Genomic DNA, 27,831 nt, shown 5'->3' with positions numbered 1-27,831 from the left:
GTCATACACTTCCAGCTTTCCCCATTGATGCAAATCAATGCCCACTAGCGGCTAATGCCAGTCATTTCCTTGTGTCCTGAAGAAAAAACGTGTCTAGTAAAAATTGACTTTAAATAGTTCAAATGGCTCTGAGCACTATGGGACTCAACTTCTGAGGTCATCAGTCACCTAGAACTTAGAACTACTAAAACCTAACTAACTTAAGGACATCACACACATCCATGCCCGAGGCAGGATTCGAACCTACGACCGTAGCGGTCGCGCGGTTCCAGACTAGCGTTTAGAAGCGCTCGGCCACCCAGTCCGGCTGGACTTAAAATACATACCCTAAAAGTTATGAATGCTCACTAGAAGAGAGATGTTTCACAGCAGCGAACAACTGCTTGTAGTTCTGACTTTAGAGACCTTGTTTACTAGGTCCTTTTTCCTTGTTTTGGTCCATATTACCAAATCTCAAAATGTGGAAAGCAAAGAACTTTCAGTAGAACAGATGTGTCTCAAAGCAGTGAAGATAAACAAGTGCCCATAGTTCTTGAGGTATGCATTTTTGAGCCCATGCTTACGAGTATTTTTCTTGTTTTGGTGCATACTATAACCTTAGAAAGCTTGTCATTGGCGTTCTTGTTCACCTTTATAGAGACAGTGCAAAAACAGGAACTCGGAGCAAATGCAGTAAGACCTGTAGGTGTTCGAGTTACGGCACAGCCAATGGCAGTTGACTTACAACATACATAGCGTATTGTGCAAGAATAGATGGAAGTATACGTTATTGTTTGATTAGAAAATTTTATGGTCAGTAACTGGGGAAGCAGTTACAACGGTAAAATATCAAGAGTATCCGTCCAGAGCGATGTTGAGGACGGTGCCGCAGTTCCATAATAGTTCTTGTAGGAAGATTCGTACCAGAGTGTGATGCATCCACAAAGGAGGTAGCCTGCGTAACTCTATTTCCGCTTACTTTAGAATATTGCGCGTTAGTCCAGAGGATTAATAGGAGGAGTTAAAAGTGATTCTAAGAAGGGAGGAGCACGGCTCAAGGGGTTCTTTTAGCAAGCACGAAACTTACACAAAAATGATTATTCAACTCATAAAATGTACGTGCTGTACATCACAATGTTAAGGTTCGTAGACCGTAGATTTCCAGGTAAAGTAACGAAAATTTCCTCATTGTTATGTACACCGAGATGGCTCAAATAAATTATCCATCCCGCACACCAGCTTCGAGTCAAACGGGAAGAAGTAGAAATTTTAGTAGTCGACTAATTGTACTCAAATGCACAGAACAAGTTAGCTTACGGAAGATAGAGGTAGCTGCAGATGTATACAGCTGTGTAGTCTCAGTGGCAGGTGCAAGTACGCAGAAATGTGTGAGTTTCCTTAAATAAAGACCATCACACGCACACACACATGCAAACGCACGCGCGCGCGGATACGCACAAATGTATTACGCGTTAGATTCGATTCGTTTTACGTGGATTCCCATAAGCCGTCAAATCAAAACTGGAATGCTACCGGTTTGAAAGCTAAACCAAGAGACCACTCGTATACTGACATGCCATCTAGTGTACTTTTGCTCATCGCGTGCACCTTCATGAATCATTACGAGCTCAGCTGTACAAGTCACAGTCAAAATACACCTGCCTAATATCGTGTACGGCCCCCGCGAGCACGCAAAAGTGCCACAGTACGACATGCCATGGACTCGACTAATTTCTGAAGCAGTGCTGGAGGGAACTGACACCATGAATCCTGCAGGGCTGTCCATAAATCCGTAAGAGTACGAGGGGGTGGAGATTTCTTCTGAACAGCAGGTTGCAAGGCAATCCCAGATAGGCTCAATAATGTTCAAGTCTGGGGAGTTTCGTGGCCAGCGGAAGTGTTTAAAATCAGAGGAGTGTTCCTGCAGCCACTCTGTAGCAATTCTGGACGCGTGGGGTATTACATTGTCCTGCTGGAATTGCCCAAATCTCAGAATGATCAATGGACATGAATGGATGCAGGTGATCATACAGGATGCTTATCTGCGTGTGACCTGTCAGAGTCGTATCTAGACGTAGCATGGGTCCCACATCATTTCAACTGCACACTCCCCGCACCGTTACAGAGCCTCCACCAGCTTGTACAGTCCTCTGCTGACATGCAGGGTCAACGGGTTGATGAGGTTGTCTCCATACCCGTACACGTTCATCCGCTCGATACAATTTGAAACGAGACTCGTCCGACCAGGCAACATGTTTCCAGTCATCCACACTCCAAAGTCGGTGTGACGGGCTCAGGCGAGGCGTAAAGCTTTGTGTCGTGCAGTCATCAAGGGTACACGAATGGGCCTTCGGCTTCGTTGAATGGTTCGGAGGCCGACAGTTGTTGATGGCCCAGTATTGAAATCTGCAGCAGCATTGAAATCTGCAGTGTAAAAGAGCACTTCTGCCACGTTGAACGATTCTCATCAGTCGTCGGTGGTGACGTTCTTCCAGGATCTTCTTCCAGCCGCAGCGATGTCAGAGATTTAATGTTTTAGCGGATTCCTGATACTCACGGTGCACTTGTGAGAAGATCGTATGGGAAAATCCCCACTCCACCGCTACCTCGGAGATGTGGATGTGCACAGTATACTAATGTTAATATGTAGATGGTTACTAATGTGTAGTAATCAAGCCTTGAAAATGATATGGTACTGACACATAGAAATGAATTTCAACTTTGTTACGTGCAATGCTCATGTAGTCTGAAACCAGTAGTGAATAACGTTCTTTAATTCAGCAAAAAATGGTTCAAATCGGTCTGAGCACTATGGGATTTAACTTCTGAGGTCATCAGTCCCCTAGAACTTAGAACTACTTAAACCTAACTAACCTAAGGACAACACACACCGATGCTCGAGGCAGGATTCGAACCTGCGACCGTAGCGGTCGCGTGGTTCCAAACTGTAGCGCGTTGAACCGCCCGGCCACCTCGTCCTGCCAATATTATGTTTCTGGTATGATCTGTTTTCATGGTTTATACATTGCTTTACATTATAGGTCGAATATTCAAATTCGAAATTTATGTTCAAGGGAAGAGTATAGTTATCATGCACACCTAGTTGAGCTAACTGTCAGTATTAATCTGGTAGTGTCTTCAAAGTAGAAAGTGGTCTTTAATAGCTGACTTAATCAATAGCTCTTACTATTCGGTCTATATTCTAAAATAAATATTGTTAAACCTGGTTTGAAACTGCATAGTAACTACGTAATTAATGCAGTTTTGTACAAGTTAATCTTTCGCCCTGGGAAAAAGTCTATTACGCTTCAGGGTGTTGTTCTACCATCTTACCGGGGAAAAATTAATGCTTTTGGCGCGTTTAGATTTATTACTTCGAGCTTTTTCATTTCTTTTTCTTTTTAGTCCTGTCACTCAGACGGAGAGCATATTCATTCACTGTTAGCTATTGTCGATATAAGTCAGTGTAAATGATTTCGGCGGCAAGAAGCAGTGAAAAATGAAACTACAATTATTAAACTCCCTCGGGATGGATGAATGTGGGGGAAAGCAGCCAGTATTGAACCTCGATCCACGATCTTATAATGAAACCCTAACTTTATTCAATACGGTGGGAATGCTAAAAGTTAACATCCACTGAATAATCGTAAGGGCCTGCGACGTGAATTGTTTTTTGTAGTATAAAGAGTGCCGTCTGCTGACTGTAGTCTGCGAAGATTATTCAGCTGTAATAGCAACAGGAACTCTCTTGTCTGTTAGTGCTTCATAGTTGATTTGTGTTGGAATTGTGCACTAATTCTGTGATCACATTAAAGCTGAGCTAAGTTTTCTAATGATGAAAGATTTACAGTATTGATATAAATGTAGGGAAGTACGACCTGTTTTACCATTCTGGTAAAACATGATATAAAATACAGATAACTAATTGGTTAAAGAATATAATAAAGAACTGCACTATTAAGACTGACAAAAGATTTCAAATACTATACAACAGATTTAAGTCGGAATTTTTATAAGTGAGTTGTTCTAGTGCACGCCGCAGTTAAAAGCACTGGCTTTGCAGCTCTGTGAAGAAAGTATCTAATCGAAGCATTACAAAGGTAAGGAGTGAAAATAAAGTGTTAATGTGCTTTAGAAATGGCCATGAAAGTGTGTATTAGGTTTTTCATGCCGTCGATAGAGTCTAAAGTGACCAGTGCAGTACTTCAGGCCTGTCTACGTGAAAAGAACATTGCTTTAAATTTGCGTTTTGGAAGTTACTGCATTGAAATTTAGCGTATCGTATTACATGACGCTGTGTCTTTGCATTTTTGCTGTCTAGGTATACATTAACATTGACTTCACTGCTTATTCTGTTACATGATACGTTAATTTGATCTATATAATTAATCTCGGACATTAAATGTTTCCTAACTGTAATGGCTATATTGGGCCCTTACAATCTGACCTTTGGAAAATCAATCTCAGTTTTTACGGTAACAGGGAGGAAAGAGTTTAGTTATAGCTCTCTTTTAGTCCCAAATTTCTCTAATTTCATAACAATTTTGGTATTGGAACTTTCACTTCATAACGAAAGCACAAAACTAGCAACGAATTTCATTTAGTGATAATTTACTCAAGTACGTGACTTTTGCAGATAATGAAGTGAAAGTCCAGGACCTACTCTGCAGTTATCAAACTCTTACAGTAACAGCAGAAGTAGCAGCAGCTGTTGCTGGAATTGACGCAGCAGCAACAGCAGGCGGAACAAGTGAAGGGATGGAAGTTGATATTGCTGGTCCTAGGAAAGCTAAGACGACCAACGAATTGGGTTTGGACGCCGTCTTTCTGGAGTAAAAGTTCAGGAGAGCTAGCCTAGTTTCTGATATCATACTGCTAGCAGATCTGGAATGTCTTTGCTAAAATTACGTTATCTAACAAAGGAGGTCGGCCGAGCGCAAGAAAAACAAATCGCCATCATTCCATTTTCATCAAGTGAAATATGATACAACACAAATCGGTGATCATGAAACTGTACCTGCGAAATTGTGCTAAAAGTAATGCCTCCGAATGTGTTATGCGAAAACTCGTAAAGGTTTTTATATAAAACAAACTTTATTAAAATTCTACGTCTTTACTTTTGATGTCTATATATTTATTTTTTAACAGTCATTCTGGCGACCAACACGTATTTCGCAACGACAAACCAGACTGTTGATACCGTCACTGTATAATATTTGACTTCATTGGCGGATCCACGTTACATCGGCTTTCACCGCTTCTCCAGTATCGAAGTGAAGTCTTCGAAGGTGTTCTGTTAAGTTCCGGAAACGGATTAAAATAGGATGGAACCAAGTCCGGACTGTATGGAGGATGATCGATGACAGTGAACGCAAGACGTCGTACTAAATGAACTTCGTTGCTAGTTTAGTGCTTTTGTTATGAAGTGAAAGTGCCAATATCAAAATTATCATGAAATTAGAGAAATTTGGGACTAAAAGAGAGCTGTAAATAAAGTCTTTCCTCCCTGTTACCGTAAAAATTGAGATTGATTTTCCAAAGGTCAGATTGTAACGGCCCAATATAACCATAACAGTTAGGCAACATTTAATGTCCGAGATTAATTATATAGTTCAAAGTAACGTATCATGTAACAGAAGAAGCAGTGAAGTCAAAGTTAATGTATACCTAGACAGCAAAAATGCAAAGACACAGCGTCATGTAACACGACACGCTAAATTTCAATGCAGTAACTTCCAAAACGCAAATTTAAAACAATGTTCTTTTCACGTAGAGAGGTCTGAAGTACTGCATTGGTCACTTTGTAATCTATCGAGGGCATGAAAAACCTAATAGACACTTTCATGGCCGCTTCTGAAGCACATTAACACTTTATTTTCACTGCTTACCTTTGTAATGCTTCGATTAGAAACTTTCTCCAGCACTGGTGTATGGTCTGGTGTTGTCACGCTGAAGGAGTGGCTGATCCATGTGCGGACGAACTCTTCCAATTCGAAACTCAATTACGGAATGCTGTTTCTTAGATGCCGACATAGTTACGCTACACACTGCCATATTACACGCTATAATTCGGCGTCGTCTAGCGGCGGAAGGCTGAAAAGATGTAGATATGAAGAATGAATATGTAGAATGCTAACAATGTTTGTTTTATTTAAAAAGCTGTACGAGTTTTCACATAAAAAAATTGGAGGCATTACTTTTCATCACGCCCTCGTACATTTGCACATAGTGGCGCCGCGACTGATGTGTTTTGTCATGGAGAAACTTTTATTGGATATAAATATTTAAGGTAACTAAATTTCCAGCATTCATGGTATGTGCTATCACACCTTCAGAGAACATTAGTCGGTATATGCTGATCTACGCGATCAAATTGTAGCATTTTTATAGTGATGGTGTCCAATTTATCTAACGACGAAGTGCTACAAGTAAAATGCTTCTTTGCTCGCTGATCGTCTTGAATAACAGAGTAAGAAAGAGAGCCTGCTGCACACGATCACAATATTCTTATTATATCAGATACTTAACATATTTTGTGTGTTTCATTAGATTTGTACTGCATACATATATGATGTAACAGGTATAACTGCAGATATTTTTGCTTGTGGTACCTTAATATGTACACACATCAGCATGTTGGTTTTTTTTCTGCATCAAACAATTTTCCCACAAACATGTCACCAACTTTCGGACTCGATGTTTTCTGTATGGCTATAACTGCACGACTAAGCGGAGTATGCCTATCTTGTTGACTAATATTTTGCTTCCTTGCGACCATACTTCAACACCTGACCTACTGCTCTGGGGAAAATGTATTTGGAGGTACTAGCCAAATTAAAAACGTGCGACTTGTAATAGATGTAAATATTAATCTGCAAATTACGTAAGTAATGATGTAATATTGTGCAGTACACCGTCCCCACTCACCAGTAGAAATATTTGCACTCATACCCGTTACACCCCGTATATAGTATTTCTTCTCTTTAATTTTCCACCGACGTTAAAAAAAAGCATCTCTCTGTTTAAATGGTTCAAATGGCTCTAAGCACTATGGGACGTAACATCTGAGGTCATAAGTCCCCTAGACGTAGAACTACCTAAATCTAACTAACCAAAGGACTTCACACACATCCATGCCCGAGGCAGGATTCGAACCTGCGACCGTAGCAGCAGCGCGGTTCCGGACTGATGCGCCTAGAACCGCTCGGCCACAGCGGCCGGCTCATCTCTCTGTAAACAATCGGCAACCGCAAGTTATGTGAACGGCCCGGTGCTGGAAATCCCGAGTACTTAAACCGAGGTGATACCAGAAAAAGTTACAAATAAGCGGCGTTTTTCCTCACGACAACGCCCCATTTGGTTCTGCTCAATGCACAGTCACACGCGCTGCTTATTTCGGCTGTCAAATTTCGCCTCACGACCCCGTGACTTTTTCCCACCTTCCTCAGGTGAAGAAAGCATTGCGCGGCAGGCATTTCCAGAATAACGAAATAGCTTAAAAGAAGATTTATACAAAGCAGATCCCCGCTAAGTCATCTATCATCTAGCCTCATACGTACCCAGCGCTTAACAGATGTCGGTAGGTGGTGGAGTACGTCGGAAGTTTGCACGACAGTTTCGTAGTTCTTGCTTTCAGACTACAGCCCCTCGAAATTGCGTTTGGAATCGACAGAAGACGTGCATGCCTAATTAATTTTCTGTTTCTGGTACAGGTTTGTTTACATGTTGGGTCTGTCATTAAAAGTCTGTGGATGCTTAATGAGCCCTCACAGCTTTGGGGGGAAGATAATTACTTTGCAAGCAGCATTGGAAAGGTTAGATACGACGCGGCACGGAACATAGCACAGGGCGTTGTTAACAGATAGTCGACACCGCAAGGTACTGGATTGCGCTTACCCTTCGCTGCACGTCAACATCCTACAGCAGATATAGTCGACCTTTTTATACCTATCGCCCAGTTCCCTATCTCTGTTAGTAGTAATATTTTCTAAACGTTTATTGGTTGTACAGTAATGGGTATTTATAAATAGGCAAGTAACTATACATAAAATTAATAAAGCAGAGTTACAGCAAATTAAAGAATACAATAATAATTACTTGCCACATACTTTGCTTTGAAATTTCGATAATTTTGTCCGAGTAAAACTTAATAAAACAATATACTACAGGCTGATTTTGTCCATTATAAATGGTTTTTTGAAAGCTTGCAACTGTGAAAACAATGGGTTTGTTTATAAATAACTTTCCTGCTACCAGTCACGATTTTGTTTTATTGATATTTCACACGACGCATTTCGGGAAATGATTCTCATTTTTAAGTGTGTTTTCTCTTTGCACTATTCCATTTTTACGTTGACTTCGACGGGTGAGCTTCTGGTTTTCTGTAAATTTTTAGCTAGTTATGGATTTTTATATGTAATTAGTGGCGAAATTTGGAAGAACTTATACTTACAGTTTTCTTATGAACCTAACGAGACCTAACAAGAAGGTCATGGACCTACCGTGTGACGTCACCCACAACTGGCCAGGGCCCTGTGGCTGTCTGAGAAGTACCTAGTGAACAATTTTCAGTTCATACAGCACAAAGCTAATAAGTCAGTGCAGTGCCGTATCTTTGACAACTTGTAGGGCTTCGTAACAGCGCTGTGGCTAGGACAGGAAGCTTGTAACCTAAGGCAGTCGCTAAGAGATCCGTCATACCGCTAAAGGTGAGGCATACAATTTTATTTGAATAAATTTCTGTGACACACACACACACACACACACACACACACACACACACACACACACACACAAACGCATATGCACGCCCTCGTGTGTGCGAGAGCGACGTTCTTGGATGTTCCTACGCAATCCACGACATAATAGGCTTTTTTATGAAAAATTATCTGCACCCTGCGATACTACCCGCGTTTAACCTGTTATTATAAAGAAATATTAATGCCGAAATTCACTGACTACGCTTATACACCATCACAAAAGTTATCTCTTGGAGGTACTGAGGTGCTAGCTATTTGGGGCCCAACAAACGGCGTAGAATCAAATAAAAATTCGCCAAATTTTGAGACGATGAGAGAAGCTGACAGTTCACTCGTTTGCTTAAGTAAATTGTTTTTACGCAACAGAGTAGGGAATACGAAAATATGCACCGAAAGGGAGTAAATAATTTCATGACTGTCTGCAATATGCCTAGCAGAGAAAGGATGATAATTGTCTTCGTGTGTATGGAGAGCAAGAAATCTGCTGTAATACGTCTCTGCATAAAACAGTCCGAGACTTCTTGTTCTCTGCGTATATGTAGAGATTTCTGGCTCTCGATACACGCAAGCAGCGAATGTAGAGCTGTCCGTCCGGAAGACATGGTGAGCGCAGATGAATGCCTGTCACCTTTAACGTTTGTCCCTTGACTCTTATTTATAGCGCCAGTTCGCAATCTTGGTGCCTCAGTATGACAGGCACACCCATCTTCAGCTCCAACTTGTCGAATGGCACCCCCTAAAGCTCTAATGACTTTAGAAACTTCATAGGGTAGGTAGTATTGTCGTCACTGTATCCATTGATGTGTCGGTGGTCACCTCACCAGGTGATCCCAAACCATTCTATATGCTGTGAAATATTTTCATACGCATACATTTAATGATTTTATCCTGCAGTAATATTTCTGCTGTCCTAGATTTATATACGTACTTATTTCATTTGTTAAAGCTGCTAAAACCTAATCTCTACGCTAAACTTAACGCATTTATTTGATAGTTAAATTTCATGGATGACTTTCCAGTCATGTTACCCTTCCCACAGGAATAGTAATCACGTTGACCATCCCACGGGAACAGTGATTTTTTTTTCGTGATAAAATGTAGCCTATGTCTTAATTCAGGGTATAATCTATGTCTATTCCAAAGTTCATCCAAATCCGTCCAGCCGTTTCACCGTGAAGGACTATCAAACATACTAACTCGATGAAGAAAGGAAATAAGGAATTTATAGTTTGCTGCAGCGCAAATTTCATAACATATGTACGTGTAACAACGCCATCTGCCATCACAAGTGTGCTTGTTACCAGCGAATACCCTTCGCATGTCATAACCTAATCCAGCTTCACTAAAAGCATACCCCGTTTTATGTGTAAAGGCACGACGTTTCTCCGTCGTACAGCATGTAAATGACGCCGTCGTTTTGAGTCTTCAGCCGCCTCAGAACCTATAAGATATGCCTGACGCTCAGCGGCTAAAATAAAACGAACTTGAATAGAAGGGTGGATTAAACACTGAGAGTTGTGTAAGCATTGTATTAATTATGTTGAATTGTGTTATGTAGGACATATTAAGCATTAAAAGTATTTTCACAAATACCATAAAGTTTAAAAGTCGAAGGTAAATAGATTTTTTTGAAAGTAATTATTGTTCCACATTTCGTATTACATTCTTAAAATCAATAAATATCTTGTAAGACACACTTTTTAAAATAGGCTGTATGTTAATTCACGGTATAAGCTAATTCCATTCCAAATTTCTTTCAAATCCGTAAAGTCGTTTCTGCGGCAACGAGTAACAAACACATTACACACATACTTTGGCTTTTATAATATATATCGGATATACTGTGAAAATGATGTGGAACTACAGACTTTATGGAGAAAACGGCTATTAATATACACTACCACCATAACTGCATGCACTAGCAAGGACCATATCACTTTCTTCCCTACTTTCTGCATACCAAACAAAATGTTTCACTCACTCTGATCTCTACTTTAGTAAGACTTGTTAGGCTAAGTTCCACACGATCATGTAATTCCTGGATTTATATTTTGCAGTGTAACCTCTGTAATATGAGCCACGTTCATTCATCCAACTCATCGTGTTCCATGAATCCCACAATGAGAGAAAGCCTGAAGCTATATGGAAGGGCTCAGATTACACATCAGTGGATACGGGAACCCACTGCAAGCTGCTTATACAAAGTACGCTAGAAACTGTTTACAGCTGCAGTGCAACGGATAACTAAAACGTTACTGCTGGTACGTACGACAAGTTTAATTATTTATGAAATACAAATTAGCGTAACAGAAAAATGGTAGTAAAACTGGAAATTTGTGGTAAGGTCTTATGGGACCAAACTTCTGAGGTCATCGGTTCCTAAGCTTACACGCTACTTAATCTAACTTAAACTACCATATATGAATGTAGTATCTGTTCCCGAAAGAACAGGTAGCATTGATGACCGTGCAGCTTCTCTAGAATGAAATGATTATTAAATCGACACCCTAGCTCCAAACAGGCCTTGTATACATCATTTGGGAAATGTTGAAAATGTGTGCCCGACCGGGACTCGAACCCGGGATCTCCTGCTTACACGGCAAACACTCCAACCATTTTTTTAAAATCTCATTTTGTTCGCTTTCGTTCGTTGCATCTATTCGGGACGGACGTCGTAAGACACCCGTTTAAGTTCGTCTTTGATCGGTTAACTCAGTTTCTTTTTTTTTTTTATTACAGTGGGCAGCTAACCCTCTGACCGAACACGCTGAGCTACTGTGCCGGCGTCCATCTGAGCCACCGAAAGCACAGACGATAGTGCGCCTGGAGGGACTTATCCCTTGCACGCTCCCCGTGAGACCCAGATTCCCAACACGTCCACACCACTAGTTAAAATATGACTACCCGGCCATTGACCTTCTTGTGCGAACGCGCACGCTATGCCTCAACTCGTACGGGACTTGGTAGATTAATCTGCCACGAGTAATGAGTGTGATGGGCAAACATCTATTTGGCGCACTACGGATCTAGTGGTGTGGACATGGAAAAGTGGGTCTCAGAGGGAGCGCGCAAGAGGTAAGTCCCTGCAGGTGCACTATCCTCTGCCCCTTCGGTGGCTCAGATGAGTAGAGCGTCTGCCATGTAGGCAGGAGATCCTGGGTTCGAGTCCCAGGTGGGGACACATTTTCAACATGGCACCAGTGATGTATACTGATGTGTCGACAGAAGTGCCGACACAGTGTGGTTTGAGGTGACCGAAATACACGCTATAAGCTCACGCAGGATGGCGTGAGGTCTGAAACAGGATACGTAATGAATGCTATAAAGAAAAGTACGAAGCTGCTGGAATACTTAACTTTAATCCATCCTTGTGGTACATCGCTCTTGACGAAACAAGTGAGACTCTTTAGATACAAGCTATGTAAGGCTAATGGCGCCTTGCTAGGTCGTAGCCATTGACTTAGCTGAAGGCTATTCTAACTATCTGCTCTGCAAATGAGCGAGGCTTCGACAGTGTGCATCGCTAGCTACGTCGTCCGTACAACTGGGGCGAGTGCTAGTACGTCTCTCTAGACCTGCCGTGTGGTGGCACTCGGTCTGCTATCACTGAAAGTGGCGACACGCGGGTCCGACATGTACTAATAGACCGCGGCCGATTTAAAGCTACCACCTAGCAAGTGTGGTGTCTGGCGTTGACACCACATATACATCGCCTGTTTCAGCTGGGGTGTCGATTTAATTACCATTTTAATTTAAACTAACTCACGCTAAGGACATCACACACACACCCATGCCCGAGGGAGGACTCGAACCTCTGACGGGGGGAGCCGCGCGGACCGTGACAAGGCGCCCCAGACCGGTCGGCTACCCCGCGCGGCAAAAATCGTAGTACCCAACGTAGTAAAAACTGCAGAGCTATTGAAAGACTTCGCTCCGTAAATCTACATCTAGATACATACCCCGCAAACCACCGAACGGTGCACGGTAGACGGTACCTTGTTCAACAACTCATCATTTTCTTTCCTGTTCCAATCGAAAATAGAGCGCCGGCTGCTGTAGCCGAGCGGTTCTAGGCGCTTCAGTCCGGAACCGCGCTGTTGTCGCAGGTTCGAATTCTGCCTCGAGCAAGGATGTGTGTGATGTCCTTAGGTTAGTTAGGTTTAAGTAGTTCTAAGTTCTAGGGGACTGATGACATCAGATGTTAAGTTCCATAGTGCTTAGATCCATTTGAAACATTCGAAAATAGAGCGAGGGAAAAACGGCTGTCTAAAAGCCTCCGTACCAGTACTAGTTTCTCGCATTTTATCTGCATGGTCCTTACGTGGAATGTGCGTTGCTGGTAGTAAAATCGTTCTGCAGTCTGCCTCAAATGTCGGTTCATTAAGTTTCCTCAATAGTGTTCCACGAAAAGTACGTCGCCTTCCCCCCAAGGCTCCTCATTTGAGTTCCCGAGGCATCTACGTAATATTTACGTGTTTCTCGAACCTAACGGTAATAAATCTAGCAGACACCTCTGAATTGCTTCGACGTCTTTCCTTAATCTGAACTGGTGCGAATCCCAAACACTCGAGCAGTACTCAAGATTAGGTGGCACTACCGTCCTAGACGCAGCCACCTTTACAGATAAATCACACTTTCCGAGAATTCTCCCAGTAAACCGAAGACAGTCATTCGCCTTACTGCGACAGTCCTCACGTGCTCGTTCCATTGAAATAGGTACGTGTAACGAAAATTGCAAATTATCGCGTATAATCCAAGAGCATAAGCGATATATCGATTGCAGAGGTGTACGTGTGAAAGAACGCTGTGAGGCAGCTATCGCACAGACAGAGTATGTGTAACAAAGGGCTTAGGTTAGGTTGCGCGGTAGCGGGCAGCTGTTGCTCGGGAGTAGCAGGGATAGTGCGCCAGAGGCTGGCAGTGTCCTTGCGATGCTCCGGAGAGGGCAGTCGCTTGGTATTAAAAATCCCAAGCAATAATTTCAGTGCTGTGTATTAATGATTTATGGAATAAACAAGATTTTAAGTAAAATTAATTAAGAAAATGCTACAAATACTATTACGAAATTTTGATGAAGAGCCCTTCTACATATTGTAACATCGATTTACAATAAGTTAATCATATATTTATGCGCTTTTGCCTTAGGACGGATTTGTATGAGACCAGCTTTGTAGGTAACCCCGAGTTTTTTATTCTATTTTTTTTGTAAAGATCATGTGTTTGCGTAAATGATATTTTTATGATATGGCTTAACAACTGCAAGTGATCTCGGAATGAGATTTTCACTCTGCAGCGGAGTGTGCGCTGATATGAAACTTCCTGGCAGATTGTGTGCCGGACCGAGACTCGAGCTCGGAACCTTTGCCTTTCGCGGGCAAGTGCTCTTCTGCCAGGAAGTTTCATACCAGCGCACACTCTGCTGTAGAGTGATAATCTCATTCTGGAAACATCCCCCAGGCTGTGGCTAAGCCATGTCTCCGCAATATCCTTTCCTCCAGGAGTGCTAGTTCTGCAAGGTTCGCAGGAGAGCTTCTGTGAAGTTTGGAAAGTAGGAGAAGAGGTACTGGCAGAAGTATTGCTCTGAGGACGGGGAGTGAGTCGTGCTTGGGTAGCTCAGATGAAATCTGTCTGCTTCCCTTCATGCAAGGTCTGCAGGACAATTGCTTCTCTATCCCATGGATGCAAATTTCTATGGCATACCTGTGGGAGCGTGGTAGCATGAATAAAGTGCTACAAAATAAGGAGCTGTAGTTTATTGGATTGTGTTTCAGACATATATATACAAATGTTCCCTGTGAAGAAGCTCTTAAAAAATCTGGGGAAAAACTTTCTACGCCGGCCGGAGTGGCCGAGCGGTTAAAGGCGCTACAGTCCGGAACGCACGACCGCTACGGTCGCAGGTTCGAATCCTGCCTCGGCCATGGATGTGTGTGATGTCCTTAGGTTAGTTAGGTTTAAGTAGTTCTAAGTTCTAGGGGACTTATGACCACAGCAGTTGAGTCCCATAGTGCTCAGAGCCATTTGAACCATTTGAAAAACCTTCTACATTCGTGTAATTGCACTGAAAATTATTAGAAAACTACAGAAGCTATGAAGCAAATTGATTCTTATCTGCACTCGCTAGAAGGCTCTGCACCAGTTGAACGCCGGACACTACCTAAAAACCTGTGAGCCTATAAAATACTATGGCCCCGATTTTAATGCCCTGAAACATTCGCCATCATATGAAATCTGAAACACAAGTGAACAATAATCCGATCTCTCTAACGTTTCCGGTGTATGCTGTAGTGACCAGAAAATTCTTCACACCGCAACGGAAAAATAAAAGGGATGTTTAAGATAAGCTATACTAAAGTAACTTTAAATAATGTTTGCATCAAATCTCATCTACCTATTCCCTGTTTGTGTTTTTGAATCACTCATTATAGGAGAAATTAGCGCAATGCACACAGTGCCTTGCAGCTCCACATAAATTGCAAATAATCCTGGACGATGACACTTTAGTGTGCCCATTTCAGTATTAATAGACAAGTGTCGACACTAAATAGCTCAGCACGTCCCAGCAGGAAAGCAGGTGAGTTTACAGTGGAAGCAGAATCGCAGTGTCTGTCCTCTATCCAGCAGCTATACGAGGCTCGCTGACAATCACCGTGCCACGTAATACTTTGTGTCGTCTCGTTGTTACTGTAGGCTTCTACCACGGGAAGCAAGGAGAGGATGTTGTTTGCTGGCCAGTGTCCTCTTTCTGTACCACAACTGCACACATGTAGCAACAGGGTTCTTTATTAACTGAAACGTGTAACTACTTAAGATAGTCCAGGTGTTGTGGTACAAGCTCTTCCGTAGTAATTCATGTTAGCCTCATTGCTGCTGAGGTACAAGTCCTCTAGGTACACTACTCTGCTCGCTATGTGCTGCCTGATGCTGAGCCAGAGGCAGAGATAACTGCGACTGCGACTCCCACTGTGCTGTGACTGATGACTCGACTCGGTGACTCACTGGATGACTGACTCGCTGTAACCGACTGACTGAGGCATACGGTCCGCGGCGGCGATCTAAATACTGGGCGTTGGCGGCTCGTTTCTTGCGAGTTTGTATTTAACCTCCTGATTGGCCCGGTTTCTCCAATGCCTACTATTGATCTTCTCGCAGCCTCTTTGCCGATCAGAGTGCTGGGGCTCTATTATGTATCGTCATACCGATCGGTGTAGTAGGTTAGTCTCAGTAGTGACGTCATTTTCTGTTCTTTATCCAAATATCCTATTCAGTAAGTTTCCAAGACCTGCTACCGAACGGTCTTCCCACCGATTATACAACAATTGTACCGAGAGGTTTTGGATTTCGGTGCGGCCCTGTCGATTGGTGAGCTGTGGTTTATATACACCTATAACTTGTTATTTTAAGCATAATTAGCGGTTTTAGCTTTGGATTTAGTGATTGTGTTACTAAAGAATCACTAGAGGACGCGTCTGGTTGGAAAGTGAGTTCATAATAGACTATTTTTCTTTGTTAGAAATATGGTTAGGTTAGGTTGTTACTGTGAATGATTACATCCAAAAAAAGAAAAAAAAAGAAAAACGTTCTCGGTCAATTTTCTCTCAAAATACGTGTTACTTTTATGCAAATAAGAGTTTAAAGATAATTAAATGTGAAGACATCGGTTCTGCTTACGCATATTACAAGAGTGTGAACTGACGTTACTAGTGACTTTGTGTGCTTTTTCCCACAAATGGTTTAGTTAGTAATTATCGAAACGTGTTTACAACTTCCAAGTAACAATGGAAAGCAATTATGTGAAGCCTGATATTGGAAACCTTCCAAACTATCACACATTTATGACATACACAGCACCCTTTGGCAACGAAATCAGCCTGCGTTCCTCTACGCAATATTAAAAGAATTGAGGGCTGTCCTCCTGTTGTTTGGCGTGGCCAAGTGTTACGCGCGGCAATGCGATACAAAAGGACATGGGTTCGCGCACGGATGGGTGCAATTTTTTTTTTCCTCTTCATATATGCAACACATTCTGAGACATTATTATTTGTGTAAGTTAAGATTTTTCAGCAATATTCGTTATTATTTACATGTAAGCGCGCGCTTCCTCAGTAAAGATTTCGTGATTTCTGTGTGTTTAAAGAATGAAATATGAAATTGCAACAGATGAAATTGCTGTGAGTGAAAGAACCGACAGTGACCTTTATATTTTTTTCTTGTCAGAAATAATTCAATTTTTTTCCGAATATGTAGCGATTTCCGAGTACGCGGTTAGACTGGAATCTAAGAGCACAACTTAAATTACTGGGAATGTGACTAGCAGCAGTCATCTTCATAATCTTGCTTGTCACAAGTATTTATCTGCAATCGAGTCCTCAACAACAGTAGACAGAGATGAAATATCTCCGGCGTAATATTTTTAGACTGTAGCACCGTATACGAAACAGTTCCATTCATGAGATGCATGTTAATAAGCAGGAGCTCTCGAAAATGCGTTTTTTCAATTCTGCTTTTAAGACCCAAATCGTTGACATATGATATAGGGAAGTGGGCTACTTAATCATTTCGATCTCCATGAGCGTGTTATAACCACATTCTGTTTATCTTCTTATTCTTTGAAACTCTCAGAATCAATTTTTTGGGTGTTTTTATAGATGTATTAGTATAATGTGGCACTACACACTATTCCTAACTCATTTTCCGAAACGTAAAATCCAAAAAACGATGTCAGTGTGAATGAGAATAACATGACGTAATGCAGTCAAATACTCTATCGTTATTAGGCATGTATGGAAACATGCTGTCAGGGATACTATAAAATTTCTATGCATTTTAGCTGAGAATCATGGAAATGGATATACTGCGCCTGATACTGTTAAGGAGAAGGCAGTAGCGATGCAGGCGGGCACGTCAGCTCGATGGAATGCGACGTCATGAGTTACGGCAACGTAAACGCAATTTTCGGTACTTCGAAGAATAGCGTGCCTGTGTCGTCTGCTAGCCGCTTTGTGTTCGTGGCGCTGTGCGCGCTGCAGTGCGCATGCGCGGATCTACGGCCGCTTGCTTTTGATTGGCTTGCGGGACGTGGACCGACAACAGCGCTTCGGTTCTCTAGACCCGAACGGTATTGCTTCCGAAACGCATACTGAATAATGCAGGGGCTCAAATTCGAGTACTAGACCGTTCGGTGCTCTTGAGTACCGAAACGATCGGCACAATGGTTGAAAGATACAGAATAGGCACTCTGGAGACAGCTTATGCCAGCACATGCTACAATTGGCTGGCTAATCTCAGAGTATAAGTGGCTTGTTGAAGACATGTCTTTGTAGTTCCAAACCACAGACGAAGCTATTCTAGCAGACTGAAGACTGATTGTACACTCTTCGATAGATGAAAGTGCCTATAAATACGTATATGAATTCATGGCATGAAAGATGTCTATAGCAGACAGCTAGTACTGTGTGGACCATACGTATCACATTTTAGATGGTGGTCCGTAAGACTCAGACAACTCAATGCCGAAGTCGGGCTTTGAGCCACAGCGCCCTAGTGCTCTTTCAACGACGAGAAAAATTGGAAATTTGTGGTAAGTTCCTATGGGACCAGACTGCTAAGGTCATCGGTCCCTAGGCTCACAAACTACTTAATCTAACTTAAACTAACTTGCGCTAAGGAAAACACACACACCTATGCCCGATGGAGGACTCGAACCTCCGACTGGAGTAGCCGCGCGAACCGTGGAAAGACTCCTCAAAACGCGCGGCTGCCCCGCGCGGCCCAACGACGGCAGCCAGAAACTGTGAAAACAGCACTTGCTGAAGCCGTCGACACACGGGCCGTGCTGTCTAACACCAGTATTGAGCTTGCCGAGTTCAATGTGCTACTGAACGCTCAGAAACGATGCGACTCGAGCATACGGTGCGTGTTCTGAACGCGATATATGCTGTCGCAGCGCACTCCAGCGGCGTTGTCTGCTCCATCTGGCTCGCAAATCACATTGTTTACAAAACAGAGGGGCGTCAAATTCCTACCTTGACTCTATTAAAACGTACATTTCCTCCTCTGTCCATATGCTAGTAACGTTGCTCTGATCTGTAGTGTACATAAATAAAAAGTTCAACATCCATGGACATGTTATGTTATAAGGGAAAATGGGAAGAACCATGTGCAGTCAGTGACGTAGGCTTATAAAAGTTCCATTACAAAAAGTGCGATACAAATTTAGAATAGTTCTACACATGAGATAAAAACTATTTCATCATTATGAGTTATTTACTTGATCACTGTTCCTACTCAGCAGCAGAATCTTTACAACATGTGAAGTACAAACCTTAAAACAAAAAAGTGCAAGATATATACTACAAGCGCTGCTTGTAGTTTAAGTCAGTCGAAGAAACACACTTCTCAGAAACGGCGCACTTATATTTTCATAATACCTAATATTATAGAACATAATTTTACTAAACTAATAAGAAATATAAGGAATAATTATAAAATGCAAAGGCTAGTAAAAAACAAATTGGATCCAGCGAGGCACGAACCAGCAACACATCACCTGATGTATTACAATACTGCAACCATCTTCATTGCACTATACCGACGATAAGCATTATTTGTCCTTACTGCGACTTAAATTATGGCGCTAAAATGACCATAAGTGTTATATGACCATACTTCGCAGGTTACAACAATTTTTAACTGCCAATATGAAGTTTCGCGTCATTTTGTTACAACAAATCATGCAATTAACGACGGGTTTTCGAGAGATCTTCAATTTGCTGATGCTTAGAAGCCGCATATATACATACGGGCTTCAGCTGAAAGCCAATATGGTGTCTCGCGACTCTGCACTGAAGAGAGATGGCGTTCTTCTATCTCGCTGGTCAACGTTTAAACGCTCATTCAGAATATCTCCCACGCCAGACACTGTCCTGTACGTTCTGAGACGTAACAGTCCATTAAAACCCATTTAAAACACGTATTTTTCGATCAAATTTGAAATAAACAGGAATCACGGATGTAAACAAAAGGTATTGGTATAGGTAAACCTATATTTATAAAATTGTTACAATGAAACTGGTTACTAAATTATAATTGTATTGAAGTATATAGGTCCTGTAATTGGTACGAATATTTAGGACTAACATAATTAGGTTAAATCTGGAACAAATGATCGGGTTCAAAGGTCAAAGTCATTTCTTTCCAACTGAGATGGATTGGTGTTAAAACAATATCTAAATTAAAGTCTATACTATTTAAAGGAAAAACCAGCTGAGAGAATAAAAATTGATTTAAAATGTAACTAGCGAAAATGTTATAAGTGGAGTGTAAACATAGGCAGTTCTTTATGTGTTTTGTCAATAATAAACAAAAGACCTATTTCTCCACATTCAGTGGGAGACTTGGAAACATATACATTGGTAGGAACATTTTCCGAACCATGTATCTTTTGTATTTAATAAAAATAGTAAAAATACTTTTAATACTTCACATTCTGAGGATTTTTACAGTCTTAAAATGTTATACACTTGAAAATTCAATTATGTATTTACTCTATAAGAGCTAGTGCAACTGTTGAAATGAGTCATTAATTTTGAGATAACAGTTTTAATTGTAATTTTATTAAAAAAAACCTTTATAGCAATACCGAGGATTTTTCGGAATTGTTTATAAAAGGGGCAGCCATGTTGTCACAAAAGGTCAGTATTTTATGATCATTCGATGGAGTAAGGTGTGCGTCAGTGTCTTATGAGATTTTGTGCAAGAAGCAGGTAATTGCTTACCTGAGTACTTTATGTAAATTCGTGCAGAAAGCATGTCAGACTTGGCAAATTGTATGGAATTTGTAAGAAGACTGATCTATCATTACACCAGTGTAAATAACAAGGTGAAAAACTAGGTGATATAATACAAAGAAGTTCTGAAACATAATGTTCGATTTAGTCATCCTTGGCATAAAACACCAAGTTACAGTGGACAAACAGTAACTCAGTGACCTTAGGCAGCAGCGGATCGACAAAAAGGAACGGATGAGTTCACCCCACAATATTATATGAATTTTAATATTTAATTCTGCAGTATTTGGTTTGACAATTCTTTTTTTGAGATGTCTTGAATTTCCATTATTAGCAAATAGTAGTCGAAGTGAAAGAACCCAACAGGAGGGTAATTTCACAGTTCCTAAATACTCACCCACGTGCTTTTTCCACGCTATGGCGTCACAAACTCGGTCCGCTCAATGCTCAACGTTAGAATTCAAGGTCCGTGTGCCTAAGGCTTTAGATATCGCTAGCTAGCAGAAAATAGTTGTTTCGTGGACTAAATAGCTTCAAGCAGGCGGAAAAATCCCAACATTACGAGCTACTGTGTTGAGGAAAGCACATTTAGCGCTTTAACATCTGAGTTTCATTTCAACGCCTCCAGCGTAGATATTTTCCTTACGACATATTTTAAGTGAGTTGTCCTTGGCGATTTTGAGCATGGCAGCGATTTGCGTCTTTTCTCTCCGGATTTTCAGTTGTCTTCTTCTCTGCGGAGACGCAGTCAATATTGAGATAAGTTTTTACTTCTGGTTCATTAGACGAAGAAACTAGAACCTTTTACGAAAAGCTCAGATTGTGCATTTAGTCGCTGTTTTATGAAAGTATAAACTTAATGAAATTATTATTGTGACATATGTATTAGCCACAATAATTATTAGAACTACGGAGTACATATTGAAACTTAGTATCGGCAGTGCTAAAAAATACGAGTAATTAAAGAATAAGGTACGAAATTATATGTTTCGTCATTTAACCGTAACTATTAACCCTTCAGAAATTTGTATTCGCAGAGCTAACTGCCGAAAATTGACGGAAGATCAGGGATAAAGTAATCATAGCTCGCACGTGGTCTCCTAACAGGACGAAATATTAATTACTACGAATTTACAACTTTTGAACTTGATAAAAATCTTTTTATCGAGATACGAATAATGGAGGTAGTGGCAATATATTCAGACTCCATTTCCAATGGTTCTACAGTCTATTAATTTAATATTATTGTAATTTAGTTATTTGTCTTATACGCGTGCGAATTGTGGGTACCAAATCGAGGCCCTTGCGGCGCAGCGGTTTAGACCGTTGTGCTTTTAGTAATACGACGATTGTCAAGGAAGAGAAGTTACCTGAGTCGAGACATATCGATGACCAGCAGCGAGCCGATCTTCAGAGCGTTTTGACCGAATACACTGCTATTTTTGAAGAAAATGTGCTGTGCACAGTTAAAACCGCACCTTTTTTGTGTCGCTTTTACTTATTGAAATTTGCATCCATAAATAAATTAATATGCAAGGAAATGTAAAATAACAGTGTTTGTAAAAGTTTTCTAATGTGCGTTGTTTCACTGTGTCGTAGATTTCATAATGTCAAGATTCAATACGTGCATGTTCGGGAATTGCTGCGGAGCGCTACAACCTGTCACCCCCGCAGTTCAGAGAGATTACAGCCTTCGATCGTAGCTCGCTACTGAGAGTGCAACTGACGGCCCTCAGCAACAGTATTTAAAGTGTTCATAGGAACAGTGGTGCTGTACATTTGTCAAAAGTAATGGTTCACATCTTTTTTATACGATTTAGATAGGAAGTGCAATTTTAACTGAATGAGAAATAATTTCAAGTCGTGAAGCGATAGTCCTTGGTATGATAGTTGTCGGGTGCGAGCTGTTTGTGCACGGTAAGCCGTATTCGGGGGAGATTACTGACAAAAGCAAAACTGGATCCCGACTTACGACTGAAAATAAATTGCCCTTCAGCGACATGTTTTATGAAACTAAGCCTAAAGGTATCGAAAACTAATAAATTAAAAAACTTTTTCAAGAATCAAACTTACTGGGCAAAAAATATCAGATTTGTTTTCGTAAATGCAAAAGTATAAGAAAACCTTATAGCATAAATTATATCGCTGACTCGTCTTGTCGCCGAGACTGCAACTGATACTGTGATAAATTTACGGAACAAAAGAGCGTTATTTTCGTTGTACGGAATTTTCATGAATAAAAGGCAGGGGGGAGGGGGGTCAGTAAGCAATGTGCAGAAAGTAACGCCTTTTCTCAGTTGTGCACATGACGTCAGAGTGGAAGCAGTTGCGCCAAACAGTAAACTAGTTCGCGTTGTGTGTCACAGTTTCTGCTGTATTTGATGAAGTACTTTGAATTCTTCCCTCGGAAGTACAGAGTCAACAGTGGAAACTTTAATGACTTCGAGAGTGTTTCGGTTCCTACTGTAATTGCGTAGATACTTGATTTGGGACTTAAATAGTTATCGGACTGTGGACAGAGGGATCAACATGGCGTTAGCCAGCTTTATGGTTTGTCCTATGAAATAATCAGTGCAGAATATACTAGTGATTGTGAAAATTAATTTTTACAATGCCAGGCTGTGCTGTTACGGTCTGTTCTCCCTACAACCGGAGCAAGAAAGGGAACTGACATAATGTGATTCCCGTGTAATGAAATATTACAAAAACCGTGGCTGTCCAAATGTTATAGGAAATACTCTCACCAAGTAAGAAACATCTTAATAAGGATACATTTACGGATGACAATGTTTCTTCTGGTACAGATAAAGTTACTTTGATGAATGCTGTAGCGCCGTTAGAAAGAAGGAATGCTGCTCTTACAGGCAAGTGTGTGCAACGTCGAGCACGTAATAAAGATCTTCGGAGTCAGTTGCCAAGAACACGACTTCTGCGCGGGAAAGAAATTAATAAGAGGGTTCTTGTACGTAATGAATGGAGAAAATATCTTCACCTAATGAAATGAAAAATTTATTAAATGACTCATAAAAGCTTCGATGCAGCAATTAGGACATTCGCAAAGTAATTACTCTGCCATGCTACATTGTGGAAATGTCATAATTTTCTGACGGAAAAGAAATTGGGTATCCTCTACCGCCAGTGTCGGCGTTGAGGGAATGGATAAACCGCCTTTTAGCTGCAGTCCTGACATCTTGACATGTGTTTTAATTATGATGAAAATGCAGGCTAAAACATTGACCGACAGGGAACGTGCTTGCGCTTCGTGTTTTGACAAAGTGAACACTGACAGCAGGAGCTGCTATGATCAACAAGAGGACAGGGTGTCAGGACCGCACAGTAATGTTTTACATGTTGTGGCGCGTGGTCTGTTCGAAAGTTGGAAACAGCCTGTTTATTTTGATTTTCCTATACACATGACAGTTGTCCACTTGAATGAAATTATTGTCGCCTTAGCCAGTAATTCGTGTAAGGTTGTAGCTTGTGTAGCAGACATGGGAACAAAAAACATTTTCGTTTGGAACCAGTTGGCGTGACGCTCATAAACAGTTGTTTCCCTCATCCTAGCGGCACAAGGAGACGTGTGTGGGTGTTCGCTGATTTCCCACAGTTGTTGAAGCTGTTACGGAATTATTTGCTGGATGAAGGCATTACTGTAGGAAACAAAGCAGTGACGAAATACGTGTTCGAGAGACTTTTGGCTTTAGGCGCTGGCGATATGGAAATGTGCCCAAAGCCAACTCAACAATACATCACTGTTAAGGACAGAGACCGACAGAGAATGTGTTTAGAAGCCGAATATCTGCGTCACACAACTTCTTACGGCCATTGGTATTTAATGCCACAAGGAGGACACGCTAGTGACTTCATATAGCTGGTCAGTGATACTTAGATGTTCCCAGTTCAAGGACCTTCAAAAGTAGGAAATCTCTGCCACGAGGATCGGAATTCATTTCGAAGTACAAGACCAATGTCTGCACAAGTTCTACAAATGCTGTGAGAGCATGCACGTTGGGTCGTCAATACATTTGTTGTCTTTTCAGGAAGGATTCATGAAATGTATTCGGTCAGTTTGAGGTATATTCAGTGACTTAAGAGAATACGATGTCAAATATATACTTACTACCAGGCAGATTCATGACTGTCGGAAAAACTTCTTTTCTCTTGTAGGGGGGCCTGGGACATTATTATGACCATCCAACTTCAGTATATGTAAAAATAGACTAAGGCTATTATTGTTAAGTGCTAAAGCTGTAGTTATTCCTGTATCTACTGCTTCTTTTGTTGAACCTGATGAAGCGGGAACATTGATGAACACAGCAGTGTTCAGCAGCATTCTTCCCGATATGTCTGAACCACTGTCAATGGTTGAAGGGCAGAAAGAAATTAACGTGATACAAATGACTGCAGAAAACTATGAGAGGTCCTCAGTATTCGTGGTTTCGGACGGTAACGTGTAGGGACTTCGGTACCTTGCCGGATATATACTTATTTTGTAAATAAAAAAATGTTCAAATGTGTGTGAATTCCTAAGGGACCAAACTGCTGAGGTCATCGGTCCCTAGACTTAGATACTACTTAAACTAGCTTATGCTAAGAAGAAGCCACACACCCATGCCCGAGGGAGGAATCGAACCTCCGGCTGGAGTGGCAGCGCAGTCCGTGACATGACGCCTCGAACCGCGCAGCCACTCCGCGCGGCTGTAAATAAAAGTTTCGTATGTCGGTACGTACATTTTTGACAGAACCGTTGTATATAGAGTGTAGTTGCGTGAGATATTATGTCTGTAAACATCTCCCGAACTTTTTCATGGCGTTACAAGACTATTGTAACGAATGTGTTTGCATATTTAAAACACTGATTGGTAGCTTCATTGCAGAGGAGAACTGGTAAGTATTCTTTTTATCTATAAAATCGTAATTTACAGCAATTACGGTCTTATTTAAATTTATTTCAGTGCGCTTAAATTAATAGTTTCTGATTTGAGTCAACGTTTCGCGTTTAAAGTGTGTGTCAGAGTGGTTGTGATCTGACATTTAACCGATGCGTAAGGCATAAGTTACGATAGAATATAACTCACAACTTTTAACTGTAACATTTGAGCGGCAGAATAGCAATTTAGACATCTAAATTCTGGTATAAACAAAATCTTTCGCCAAACTAGCATGCCGTATCATCAGCTTGTGAGCACCTGCTTCCACGCTGACGTCACAAACCCAACCAATGGCAGAGCTGAGTGCTTACTGCCCACCCTTATTATTTACTATCTTTTATAGAAGATTTACGTAAGTACACTGCGCAACAAAATTACAGGATCACCTTTACGAATGCCCGTAATTGTCCCCCAATTGCGACGTATAAGTCTGAAACTTGGCTCAAAGGTGCCTACAGATTATCCCTGGAATGGCGCAAAAGCGTGGTGCCCTGCGACGTCACCCTCGAGACATGCGAAAAATAGGACACAGTTCAGAAGATCGTGTGAAATGTATGTTGGGATAATGACGTCACACCGACACCAAATTTCACCACATTTCTGCAAAAAGCCACCGCGGACGTATCACACGATAGGAACGTCGTCATAGCCACTGTTACCCACATTTCATCCATTTTGACGCCTCTGCGATGGAGGGGATAACCGCGACACTCAGCGCTGAAATCACGCGGTTTTATTATGAGTGGCACTCCCCCTGATCACGCCACAGGAGGTCGCGAAACAGGAACACTGGAAAGGGGTAAGTACCGTTTCCTGCTTCGGATCACCTTCAAATCTCGCTAAATGGTTTTGAACGGTCCCTACTGGTTCCAACATGTACATGAGAGCAAAAATTGTGGTCGCGCTATACACCAAATGGGTGTGATCACGTTCAGTGGGGTGCAGCCCCACAATGTCCTCAGAGTAAGGTCGAAATGTTCTGGGCCCTCAGCCGTGTCAAAGATTGTCAAGAATTTCATCCTGTTGCTAATCACACTGCGAACTATCGTTTTCGTTAATGTATCGGAATCAACGTTCCAAGGAAAAAAGTGATTTCATTGACGCCCGTTATGCCATTCCCTGAAGTCGTTTCGTGCCGATTTCGAGAGCCTGTGTTTCTGGAATGGTTTCGTCAGCTACCCGTAACAAAACAACGTGGTTTAAACGCTGGGTACCGCTGTTCCGACCTCCATGGCAGAGGCGTCAAGAGAAGTGCTAAAATGAGTGTGACACTTCCACGACGGCGCTGAGCAGAATTGTGGTGAAATGTGATGCCAGTATCATATCATTAAGCCCATCTTACAGCTGTCAAGGTCTTTTGAGCCGCGCCCTTTTTTTCGCATGTGTCGACACCTTGCTCAAAATGGCTCTGAGCACTATGGGACTTAACGTCTGAGGTCGTCAGTCCTCTATAACTTAGAACTACTTAAAGCTAACTAACCTAAGGACATCAGACACATCCATGCCCGAGGCAGGATTCGAACCTGCGACCGTAGCGGTCGCGCGGTTCCAGACTGAAGCGCGTAGAACCGCTCGGCCACTCCGGCCGGCGCACCTTGCTGTATGAAGCACCGCCGAGCACGTAGGTGACGTCGCGCTCCGCCACGCTTCTCTTGGGTTGATCTTGGGGAAAGGACCAAACACGGTGGTCATCGGTCCAATCGGACGTGGGAAGAATGGGGAAGGAAATCGTCCGTGCCCTTTCAAAGGAACCATCCCAGCATTTGGCTGAAGCGGTTTAGGAAAATCATGAAAAACCTAAATCAGGATGGCCGGACGCTGATTTGAACCGCCATCCCCCCGAATGCGAGTCCAGTGTACTAACCATTGCTCCAACTCATTCGATCACGCTTTTGAACCATTACAGAGGAAGATTTTACGCGCCTTTCGGGCAAATTTCAAACTTATGCAGCAGAATTGGAGACCATTACGGTGTCGTCTTTTAATTCTATTGCGCAGTGCAGTTTTTGCTACTGAAATTGACGTGATAGTGATGAGCGAAACTTTTATTTTTAACATCAATTACTACATAAATTTTGAATTGGATTAGTGTGAATATCTCTACTGTAACACGTTGGTAAAAGTGTGCAGTATACACACTCATGCTCATAAATTAGGGACAACTGCAGAATGTGGTGTCACACAAAGTGGGTCTACACAAAACTGGCGCTAATAGCATAGGCACATAGGGAACACGCGTGACACAGATCTGTAAGTCCACGGTATTGGTGATAAGTAGAGAAAACCGTCCCGAAACACATGTGCTACAAAACGCCACTGTTTCTATCGCATGCACCCCGACATCAGTATGGGATATGATCGCCATGCACAGGT

Source organism: Schistocerca serialis, chromosome 7, assembly GCF_023864345.2.
Source record: "Schistocerca serialis cubense isolate TAMUIC-IGC-003099 chromosome 7, iqSchSeri2.2, whole genome shotgun sequence".
NCBI lineage: Eukaryota > Metazoa > Arthropoda > Insecta > Orthoptera > Acrididae > Schistocerca > Schistocerca serialis.
Note: the sequence above shows the minus strand (reverse complement) of the source record.